The sequence below is a fragment of the Macrobrachium nipponense genome, chromosome 20, assembly GCF_015104395.2.
Source record: "Macrobrachium nipponense isolate FS-2020 chromosome 20, ASM1510439v2, whole genome shotgun sequence".
NCBI lineage: Eukaryota > Metazoa > Arthropoda > Malacostraca > Decapoda > Palaemonidae > Macrobrachium > Macrobrachium nipponense.
The window spans coordinates 60,091,809-60,104,570 of NC_061089.1; the positions used below are offsets into that span (position 1 = coordinate 60,091,809).

Below are 12,762 nucleotides of genomic sequence, written 5' to 3' on the forward strand. Positions count from 1 at the left end.
GGGACATTATCTATAACACTTGAGTATATACTGTAGTATCGGTTAAGTTTGCTTTCCTTCAAGCCACCATGAAAATTTTGTTTAGTTTCATTTCAATACTCTCCACGATGTTTTGGTATTCTCTGCCTTCGTATTGAGTGTCTTAAAATTCAGTACCTTGTCAATTTCTACACGTATGTAGTAGAGCCTCTTCCTCTTTGCTTGGTACTTTTCATGCAGTTGCCTCATTATAAAGAGTGCCTCTCAAGCTCTTCTAAATTCTTAGCATTTCATTGCATCCCCTTTTGCTCTGAAGGTTCCTATATCATACTCTTCCCCACACACTTCTGGACCTAGCCATTTCGTTACTGATTTTCTTATGTGTTGGTCAGGTTAGCAGTGAATGGCTCCCTTATACATTTTTTCATATGGTCATTGGGAATTTTCCACTTAATAATTTCTCTTAATGGTATATTCTCTATTGATCTAAAAGCCCATATGCCATACAACTTTCGTGTGGACTTGGTTTGTGGATTTTGAGGAGAGAATAACCTCGTCCAGTTCAATATCAGTCATCACCTAGCCCTTAAACGCCTATTGGACGTATTTCACGTCGAGATAAATTGTCTGTCGGGTGCCGATTGGACGTATTTTACGTCGACATAGACGCTTTTTTTTAATTCGCGGAAAAATACTTATAGGCCTACCAGCCAAAAACTTTTGAATCACGCGCCTTGGGGGATGCTGGGAGTTCACGGATCAAGGTGTTGTTTTGTTTACAATCGTTATGCAGGCGCGCAAGCGCGAATTTCTTTCTTATCGCACTAAAAAGTATCGGTGACACATCTCGGAAATTATTTTGTCACATTGACATAATTTTTGCACCATTTTAAATTAGCCGTTACATGGAGTATTATATATGAAAATGTGCCCAATTTCATGTAGAATACAACAAAAAATACACATGATTGTAGCTTTTATCAGTTTTGAAATATTTTCATATAAATAACGATAAGTGCCAAAATTTCAACCTTTGGTCAATTTTGACTCTACCGAAATGGTTGACAAACGCAATTGTAAGATAAAACTCTTATATTTTAGTAATATTCAATCATTTACCTTCATTTTGCAACAAATTGGAAGTCTCTAGCACAATATTTCGATTTATGGGGAATTTATGAAAAAAAACTTTTTCCTTACGTCCGCACGGTAACTCTTCCGAAAAAATCACACGTGCGATTGTCGTAATGTTTGCACCATTTTAAATAAGCCGTTACATAAAGTTTTATATATGGAAATGTGTGCAATTTCATGCAAAATACAACTATAAACAACCCATGGTTGTAGCTTTTATCAGTTTTGAAATATTTTCATATAAATAACGATATAGAAAAAAAACCACGTTCAGTCAACTTTGACTCTACCGAAATGGTCGAAAAACGCAATTGTAAGCTAAAACTCTTATATTTTAGTAATATTCAATCATTTACCTTCATTTTGCAACAAATTGGAAGTCTCTAGCACAGTATTTCGATTTATGGTGAATTTATGAAAAAAATAGCTTTTTCCTTACGTCCGCGCGGTAACTCTTCCGAAAAAATCACACGTGCGATTGTCGTAATGTTTGCACCATTTTAAATTAGCCGTTACATAAAGTTTTATGTATGAAAATGTGCGCAATTCCATGTAGAATACAACAACAAATAATTAAAGGTTGTAGCTTTTCTCATTTTCGAAATATTTGCATATAAATCACGATAAATAGAAAAAAAACCACGTTTGGTCAACTTTGACTCCACCGAAATGGTCGAAAAACGCAATTGTAAGCTAAAAATTTTACAGTCTAGTAATATTCAGTCATTTATCTTAATTTTGAAACAAATTTGAAGTCTCTAGCACAATATTTAGATTTATGGTGAATTAAAAAAAAAAAAAAAAACTTCCAAAAAATTCCCTCCGCGCGCAGATTATCCGCTGCAAATCTCCGAAATGCGTTACGTCGCATTCTTGGAATATTTGCTGCGTTTCATATTAGGCGTTTCATAGAGTTTATATATGAAAATGTGCGCAATTTCATGTAGAATACAAAAAAAATAATTGAAGGTTGTGGCTTTTCTCATTTTCGAAATATTTGCATATAAAAAAATATATAGAAAAAATTCGACATTCAGTCAACTTTAACACGTCCGAAATGGTCGAAAACTGCAATTGTAAGCTAAAACTAAAATTACAGTATAGTAATATTCAATCATTTATCTTAATTTTTTTTTGAAACAAATGTTAGTCTAGAACAATATTTAGATTTATGGTGAATTTTGAAAAAAAATATTTGTACGTACCGCGCGTTACGAATTCATGCATCATTTTTTTGTGATGAATATTTTCTCTGTGGTGCTTTGTGAAAATGTGCGCAATTCCATTGTAGAATACAACAACAAATTAATTAAAGGTTGTAGCTTTTCTCATTTCGAAAATATTTGCATATAAAATCACGATAAATAGAAAAAAAAAACCACGTTTGGTCAACTTTGACTCCACCGAAATGGTCGAAAAACGCAATTGTAAGCTAAAAATTTTACAGTCTAGTAATATTCAGTCATTTATCTTAATTTTGAAACAAATTTGAAGTCTCTAGCACAATATTTAGATTTATGAATTAAAAAAAAAACTTTCCTTCCTCCGCGCGCAGTTCTCGCTGCAAATCTCCGAAATGCGTACGTCGCATTCTCGGAATATTTGCTGCGTTTCATATTAGGCGTTTCATAGAGTTTTATATATGAAAATGTGCGCAATTTCATGTAGAATACAAAAAAAATAATTGAAGGTTGTGGCTTTTCTCATTTTCGAAATATTTGCATATAAAAAAATATATAGAAAAAATTCGACATTCAGTCAACTTTAACACGTCCGAAATGGTCGAAAACTGCAATTGTAGCTAAACTCTTACAGTATAGTAATATTCAATCATTTATCTTAATTTTGAAACAAATTGTTAGTCTCTAGAACAATATTTAGATTTATGGTGAATTTTTGAAAAAAAATATTTTTTTACGTCCGCGCGTTACGAATTCATGCATCATTTTGTGATAATATTTTCTCTGTGTTGCTTTGTGAAAATGTGCGCAATTCCATGTAGAATACAACAACAAATAATTAAAGGTTGTAGCTTTTCTCATTTTCGAAATATTTGCATATAAATCACGATAAATAGAAAAAAAACCACGTTTGGTCAACTTTGACTCCACCGAAATGGTCGAAAAACGCAATTGTAAGCTAAAAATTTTACAGTCTAGTAATATTCAGTCATTATCTTAATTTTGAAAAAATTTGAAGTCTCGCGCGCATTTCTCCCCTCGACGCGAAAAAAAAAAAAAAGCAGATTCTCCGCTGCAAATCTCCGAAATGAGTACGTCGCATTCTCGGAATATTTGCTGCGTTTCATATTAGGCGTTTCATAGAGTTTTATATATGAAAATGTGCGCAATTTCATGTAGAATACAAAAAAAATAATTGAAGGTTGTGGCTTTTCTCATTTTCGAAATATTTGCATATAAAAAAATATATAGAAAAAATTCGACATTCAGTCAACTTTAACACGTCCGAAATGGTCGAAAACTGCAATTGTAAGCTAAAACTCTTACAGTATAGTAATATTCAATCATTATCTTAATTTGAAACAAATTGTTAGTCTCTGAACAAAAATATTTGATTTATGGTGAATGAAAAAAAATATTTTTTACGTCCGCGGCGTTACGAATTCATGCATCATTTTGTGATAATATTTTCTCTGTGTTTGCTTTGTGAAAATGTGCGCAATTCAATGTAGAATACAACAACAAATAATAAAGGTTGTAGCTTTTCTCATTTTCGAAATATTGCATATAAATCACGATAAATAGAAAAAAAACCACGTTTGGTCAACTTTGACTCCACCGAAATGGTCGAAAAACGACAATTGTAGCTAAAAAATTTTACAGTTAGTAATATTCAGTCATTTATCTTAATTTTGAAACAAATTTGAAGTCTCTAGCACAATATTTAGATTTATGGTGAATTAAAAAAAAAAAAAAAACTTTCCTTCCCTCCGCGCGCAGATTCTCCGCTGCAAATCTCCGAAATGCGTACGTCGCATTCTCGGAATATTTGCTGCGTTTCATATTAGGCGTTTCCATAGAGTTTTATATATAAAATGTGCGCAATTTCATGTAGAATAAAAAAAAAAATAATTGAAGGTTGTGCTTTTCTCATTTCGAAATATTTGCATATAAAAAAATATATAGAAAAATTCGACATTCAGTCAACTTTAACACGTCCGAAATGGTCGAAAACTGCAATTGTAAGCTAAACTCTTACAGTATAGCAATATTCAATCATTTATCTTAATTTTGAAACAAATTGTTAGTCTCTAGAACAATATTTAGATTTATGGTGAATTTTTGAAAAAAAATATTTTTTTACATCCGCGCGTTACGAATTCATGCATCATTTTGTGATAATATTTTCTGTGTTGCTTTGTGAAAATGTGCGCAATTCCATGTAGAATACAACAACAAATAATTAAAGGTTGTAGCTTTTCTCATTTTCAAAAATATTTGCATATAAATCACGATAAATAGAAAAAAAAACCACGTTTGGTCAACTTTGACTCCACCGAAATGGTCGAAAAACGCAATTGTAAGCTAAAAATTTTACAGTCTAGTAATATTCAGTCATTTATCTTAATTTTGAAACAAATTTGAAGTCTCTAGCACAATATTTAGATTTATGGTGAATTAAAAAAAAAAAAAAAACCAAAAAAAAAAAAAAAAAAAACTTTCCTTCCCTCCGCGCGCAGATTCTCCGCTGCAAATCTCCGAAATGCGTACGTCGCATTCTCGGAATATTTGCTGCGTTTCATATTAGGCGTTTCATAGAGTTTTATATATGAAAATGTGCGCAATTTCATGTAGAATAAAAAAAAATAATTGAAGGTTGTGGCTTTTCTCATTTTCGAAATATTTGCATATAAAAAAATATATAGAAAAAATTCGACATTCAGTCAACTTTAACACGTCCGAAATGGTCGAAAACTGCAATTGTAAGCTAAAACTCTTACAGTATAGTAATATTCAATCATTTATCTTAATTTTGAAACAAATTGTTAGTCTCTAGAACAATATTTAGATTTATGGTGAATTTTTGAAAAAAAATATTTTTTTACGTCCGCGCGTTACGAATTCATGCATCATTTTGTGATAATATTTTCTCTGTGTTGCTTTGTGAAAATGTGCACAATTCCATGTAGAATACAACAACAAATAATTAAAGGTTGTAGCTTTTCTCATTTTCGAAATATTTGCATATAAATCACGATAAATAGAAAAAAAACCACGTTTGGTCAACTTTGACTCCACCAAAATGGTCGAAAAACGCAATTGTAAGCTAAAAATTTTACAGTCTAGTAATATTCAGTCATTTATCTTAATTTTGAAACAAATTTGAAGTCTCTAGCACAATATTTAGATTTATGGTGAATTAAAAAAAAAAAAAACTTTCCTTCCCTCCGCGCGCAGATTCTCCGCTGCAAATCTCCGAAATGCGTACGTCGCATTCTCGGAATATTTGCTGCGTTTCATATTAGGCGTTTCATAGAGTTTTATATATGAAAATGTGCGCGATTTCATGTAGAATACAAAAAAAATAATTGAAGGTTGTGGCTTTTCTCATTTTCGAAATATTTGCATATAAAGAATATATAGAAAAATTCGACATTCAGTCAACTTTAACACGTCCGAAAATGGTCGAAAACTGCAATTGTAAGCTAAAACTCTTACAGTATAGTAATATTCAATCATTTATCTTAATTTTGAAACAAATTGTTAGTCTCTAGAACAATATTTAGATTTATGGTGAATTTTTGAAAAAAATATTTTTTTACGTCCGCGCGTTACGAATTCATGCATCATTTTGTGATTATATTTTCTCTGTGTTGCTTTGTGAAAATGTGCGCAATTCCATGTAGAATACACAACAAATAATTAAAGTTTTTTTTTTTTTTTTTTTTGTTGTAGCTTTTCTCATTTTCGAAATATTTGCATATAAATCACGATAAATATGAAAAAAAAAAAAAAACCACGTTTGGTCAACTTTGACTCCACCGAAATGGTCGAGAAAAACGCAATTGTAAGCTAAAAATTTTACAGTCTAGTAATATTTCAGTCATTTATCTTAATTTTGAAACAAATTGAAGTCTAGCACAATATTTAGATTATGGTGAATTAAAAAAAAAAAAAAAAAAAAAAAAAAAAAAAAAAAAAAAAAAAAAAAAAACTTTCCTTTCCTTCCCTCCGCCGCGCAGATTCTCCGCTGCAAATCTCCGAAATGCGTACGTCGCATTCTCGGAATATTTGCTGCGTTTCTATATTAGGCGTTTCATAGAGTTTTATATATATGAAAATGTGCGCAATTTCATGTAGAATACAAAAAAATAATTGAAGGTTGTGGCTTTTCTCATTTTCGAAATATTTGCATATAAAAAAATATATAGAAAAAAATTCGACATTCAGTCAACTTTAACACGTCCGAAATGGTCGAAAAACTGCAATTGTAGCTAAAAACTCTTACAGTATAGTAATATTCAATCATTTATCTTAATTTTGAAACAATTGTTAGTCTCTAGAACAATATTTAGATTTATGGTGAATTTTTGAAAAAAAATATTTTTTTACGTCCGCGCGTTACGAATTCATGCATCATTTTGTGATAATATTTTCTCTGTGTTGCTTTGTGAAAATGTGCGCAATTCCATGTAGAATACAACAACAAATAATTAAAGGTTGTAGCTTTTCTCATTTTCGAAATATTTGCATATAAATCACGATAAATAGAAAAAAAACCACGTTTGGTCAACTTTGACTCCACCGAAATGGTCGAAAAACGCAATTGTAAGCTAAAAATTTTACAGTCTAGTAATATTCAGTCATTTATCTTAATTTGAAACAAATTGAAGTCTCTAGCACAATATTAAGATTTATGGTGAATTAAAAAAAAAAAAAAAAAAAAACTTTCCTTCCCTCCGCGCGCAGATTCTCCGCTGCAAATCTCCGAAATGCGTACGTCGCATTCTCGGAATATTTGCTGCGTTTCATATTAGGCGTTTCATAGAGTTTTATATATGAAAATGTGCGCGATTTCATGTAGAATACAAAAAAAATAATTGAAGGTTGTGGCTTTTCTCATTTTCGAAATATTTGCATATAAAGAAATATATAGAAAAAATTCGACATTCAGTCAACTTTAACACGTCCGAAATGGTCGAAAACTGCAATTGTAAGCTAAAACTCTTACAGTATAGTAATATTCAATCATTTATCTTAATTTTGAAACAAATTGTTAGTCTCTAGAACAATATTTAGATTTATGGTGAATTTGAATATATTTTTTTCACGTCCGCGCGTTACGAATTCATGCATCATTTTGTGATTATATTTTCTCTGTGTTGCTTTGTGAAAATGTGCGCAATTCCATGTAGAATACAACAACAAATAATTAAAGGTTGTAGCTTTTCTCATTTTCGAAATATTTGCATATAAATCACGATAAATAGAAAAAAAACCACGTTTGGTCAACTTTGACTCCACCGAAATGGTCGAAAAACGCAATTGTAAGCTAAAAATTTTACAGTCTAGTAATATTCAGTCATTTATCTTAATTTTGAAACAAATTTGAAGTCTCTAGCACAATATTTAGATTTATGGTGAATTAAAAAAAAAAAAAAACTTTCCTTCCCTCCGCGCGCAGATTCTCCGCTGCAAATCTCCGAAATGCGTACGTCGCATTCTCGGAATATTTGCTGCGTTTCATATTAGGCGTTTCATAGAGTTTTATATATATGAAAATGTGCGCAATTTCATGTAGAATACAAAAAAAATAATTGAAGGTTGTGGCTTTTCTCATTTTCGAAATATTTGCATATAAAAAAATATATAGAAAAAATTCGACATTCAGTCAACTTTAACACGTCCGAAATGGTCGAAAACTGCAATTGTAAGCTAAAACTCTTACAGTATAGTAATATTCAATCATTTATCTTAATTTTGAAACAAATTGTTAGTCTCTAGAACAATATTTAGATTTATGGTGAATTTTTGAAAAAAAAACTATTTTTTTACGTCCGCGCGTTACGAATTCATGCATCATTTTGTGATAATATTTTCTCTGTGTTGCTTTGACCGTTTTACAATGTGTTATATACCAAAATGATCGCAATTTAGTGTACAATACAACGAAAAAAATGAACTCTTTAGCTTTAACCGTTTTGCTCACAGCGCGATTTGAATACAATTATATATGAAATTTTGTTTTTGCGCTATCATATATCGCATTATTTATATATGATAATGATATTTTTTTCATTTCTGATGGTTGCATACTAAACTTCAGGTAATGACAAAAAAAAGGAGCCAAAAATGAACTCTTAATCTTGAAAACTAAGTGCGCTGTGATTTTTTGAAAAAAATATTTTTTCCGCTTCGGCGCTCACTCCGAGACCCCCTCGGCATACAGGAGACGATTTTTATTATACCCCTTAGGCATTTAAGGGCTAGCGGTGTAACAATTTGCACTTTTTAGTTCGCTGTCCTCAGGTTACCTGTCACCGCTGACATTCTTTCTCTTGAATGGAATTGAACTGAATAGATAAATTTATGCTATGAGGTCATTCAGCGCTGATAATTAAAATGACAGTAAAAGTTTGAAAGGTGAAAAGAGTAAAACCTCGCAATTACACTTATGAATTATTATTAGGAGGGGGTGGAAAGTAAGCTGGAAGAAAGAGAATATGAAGGAGGTACAGTAAAAGGAACAAGAGGGGCTGCAGCCAGGGGCAGAAGGCACACTGGAAATATCCTAAGTAATGTATATGGCCCTGAGCTGAAATAAAGGATGTTATTATTATTATTATTATTATTATTATTATTATTATTATTATTATTATTATTATTATTATTATAGCGCACCGCACGAAGTGCACTATCGGCCCTACCGTCCTACGGCGATGTCTTCTCCTGAGTCTTGCTCATTCCATTTTTCTTTCAGAAATTAACTGGTCTCTTCTGCGCATGTTTCTCTCGATCTAGGTTCTTTAGTTTGTATTTTAGCCGAGAGACGCATTGTCGTAATTTAAAATCGCCTCAGCTCGTCTGGTCATCTTTAAAAGACCATACTATTTGATATAGGTGTAGAAAGTGCACATCAATATTCTAGTCCCACAGGACAGTTGACTGATCATTTGAGTAAATGAAGTAACTCATTCAACATGTGTCGTTCACTCATCATTCGTCCGTCCCATTTCAATCACCAGTTTAAGATTAAGCACTGCTCTGAAGGAAAGATGAGATAATAAAATGATAATAAGACCTGTCACATTCCGTCACTATACTCTGTTTTTTTTTCCCTCTGTCCATCCCCCTGTGGTGTTTTTGCATGGTAACACTGCGTCCCGAGCTTTAAATAGTTACGTTATGTGTAAGTTTTAGGTAAATAAAAGGATATCTGGGTGTACATTTGCAACTGAAAAGTGTTTTAATAAATTACTGTGTGCGAATTACACCGTTAATATTCGAAATAGGATCGTTATTATTGTTGAATGTAAGCTGAATGTAACTATCAAAAGCCCGGGACGCAGTGTTACCATACGCAAACACCACAGGCGGATGGACAGATGGAAAATAAACAGAGTATAGGTCTTGGAACCCGCTGAGTGTCTGAACTCTCAGTCTAAAGTGATGATGACGAGCTTATAAGATTTGAGACGGCAAGTGGGTTGTTGAGTTGGATAGAGAATATCAAATGTTGCTTTATAATTGCCCGATACAGTACTCAGTGGTGTGGGTTAAGTAAAATTGAAAATGCTTCTCAGAATGTGCTATAGGACTATAACTGGAGCAGTTTTTAGACAATTTGGCAGTCGGTAGTGTTAAGGAATGAACCTTAAGATATAATTCCTATAAGATTTGAGAGGCAAGTGTGGCTGATCGAGTTTATTACGTTAAAGCTTTGGTTTATTCTTCAAGTAACTTGTCTTTTCGGTTAAAAAAAAATTCTGTTCAGTTAATTTAGACCTACAATATACGCATAACCATACCGCTTACTCTGGTGTTTATAGTAGCTGCAATGAAAAGCCCCTTGACTAGTATGAAAGGCACATTGCACTAGAGTAGTTCTTTTATTCCCGTAACAATCTGGCTTATGAAGTACGTATGAGATAGCGTAGGCCTATTAGACAACAGTATATAGCTTAAGGTTACCTTGTGAACTTACATTGTCTGCCACAAGTAGTATATAATTCTCTCTCCCCTCAGCATCGTTATGGCTGTGTAAACTTTCAAGTCCCTTGTTTGCCAATTTAGTAGAGGTTCAAATAGCTACTGAGATTCAGGGCATCTGTAACACGGTTTTTTCGCAATAGCTTTTTATCTATGCATTTCATAAATATAACCCTTATTCAGAATACACATTATATCTACACATAAATTTTGACTATATTTTGCATTACGTAGGTTGAATAAATTTGGTACTTATAATGTAAAAGTGACTTTTTTTGAAGACGGGCCAACTTACTCACAGAAAAGGTTTCGAACGCACTCGTTACGTAACTTATGACAGCTTTCTTCCCTCTTTCTCGATGGATGATTGGCTATACGTAACGAAGGCTATACCTCTGGCAACAGTGACATAAAAATTTAAATACAAGCAAAGCAGTACACCTTTATGAACTCTGAAACCTCTCCACTGATAATTGTCATAATGAACAAACCAACAAAATATGTTAATAAATACAAAAACACTTCGATTATCACTCAAACTCCCAAAATAAGTTTCCTAAGAAATTAGTCTACTTATAGGTCACAATCAGATTGACAAGATGTAAAGAATAGTTGGAAATTTTTAAAAACATAGTAGACAAGCTTGATTTGATAACTGCTTTATCCAATGTCAAGCAATTATTTATTGGCTATCTACCCATTTACTGAAAAAAAAATAGCCGGTACCGTACTTTCGCTTAAAACCTTCACCAATAATTATCGTCAGAATGATGGCTTCATGAGGCTCCACCCACTTTGGCCTCGTTATAATTCAGGATGACACTGAAGGCTATCATGGGCATTGCTGGATTAGAAAATTTAACTTCTGGCTATAAAAACTCATTTCTCGAGTAGTTGTAAGAAGTGCTAAATGATCCTCAAGGATCCCAGCAGTTGCCCTGAACGTAGTATTACTACGCTAGCACAGATACCCCACCCACATCTATGTATCGTTCCGCCATTCATAAATTCTGTCATGTTTTTTCACTGTGCAATAAGCCATGGCCTCCTCGGAAATCAAGTTTAACATTAGATGATAGGTTATTTCATTAAGTCGTAAGACAAATGCAGTTTTGCAACCACGGGGACAATTCCAAATCCTGTTAGCCATTCTTGACTGCTATGGGTTTCAGAGCCGATGGAACAAGGTGGGCGGGGCAACATTTCGACAAATGGTGTTTACCTTGCTTACGTAATGAATGTTTTTCGACTCTTGGCTCGTAATCATTGGCCATGGCGTCGGCTAAATAATTTTTACTCTATAAAAATTAAAACTATTGGGTTTAGGTTATTGATAATGCTGACAAAATTTGTGTGTGGTTGTGAAATATACATATGTCAACTTTCAGCTACATTCGATGCTTTGATAAGGAGCAAAGTCCAAAAAACCGCGTTACAGAGGCCCTGAATCTCATGGTATCTAACTCTTTCTTATCCCGCGTAAAGTTTAATGGTACCTCAAGTTCCAACTCGAGTTTATCCCAGTCCTACGTGTAGTTTGTGCTTTTGCTATAAGCTGTACGGGAGGTCGTAGTTATAATAATCTTTCTCGTAGTTATTGATATAGTGTACCGTGTATTTATGTTGCTAGTGAAGATACCGATTGACCTATGAATGGTCAGCAAAACCATTTAGACCTTATTTATTCGCAAAGTGAATTAAAAATTATTTTTGCAGTCCTTTCTCATTCTTGGTAACTAGACATTTTGCACACCAAATGTATATGCCGTTTCATGGCCTTGTATTTTGTTCATACAAGTTGATTAATGGTACTTTAAGTTCCAACTTGTTTAACCTAGTCCTACGTATTGCTATACTGCTGTACGGGAGGTCGTAATTATAATAATCTCCTGCAGTTATTTGACGGTGTACAGTGTCTTTATGTTGCTACATAAGATGCAGATTGACCCATGAATTAGTCAGCAAAACCATTTAGATCTAATTTATTCGCAAAGTGCATTTAGTTATTTTTGCCATTCTTGGTAACTATACTGTGTTTTTTTCCATTTGTCCACCCGCCTGTGTTGTTTGCGTATGGTAACATTGCTTCCCGGCCTTTAGATGGTTACATTCAGCTTACATTTAATAATTATAATAATATCCTATTTCGAAGATTAACGGTGTTATTCGCAAATAAATTAAAACACTTCAGTTGCAAATGTACACCCAAATATCCTTTTATTTACCTAAAACTTACACAGCGTAACTATCTTAAGCCCGGGACGCAGTGTTACCATACGCAAACACCACAGGCGAGTGGACAGATGAAAAAAAAACAAAAAAAACTGAGTATAGTATGTTGTGACCAAAATTTTTTCATACTAGATGCATTTGCCGTTTCATGGCTTTGTATTTTGTTCATAAAAGTAGCGCATAAAAGGAATTAGGATAGTCGCTATTCGAGTAATCATTAAAAAAAAGGATAGCACCATTCGAGTAA

General features: G+C 32.9%; 1 long non-coding RNA gene across 1 annotated transcript in view; it reads left to right on the plus strand.

Moving 5' to 3' along the window:
* Positions 1–12,762, plus strand: part of LOC135221102 (uncharacterized) — a 69,410-nt gene that overhangs the window by 56,110 nt on the left and 538 nt on the right. The window lies entirely within an intron of this gene.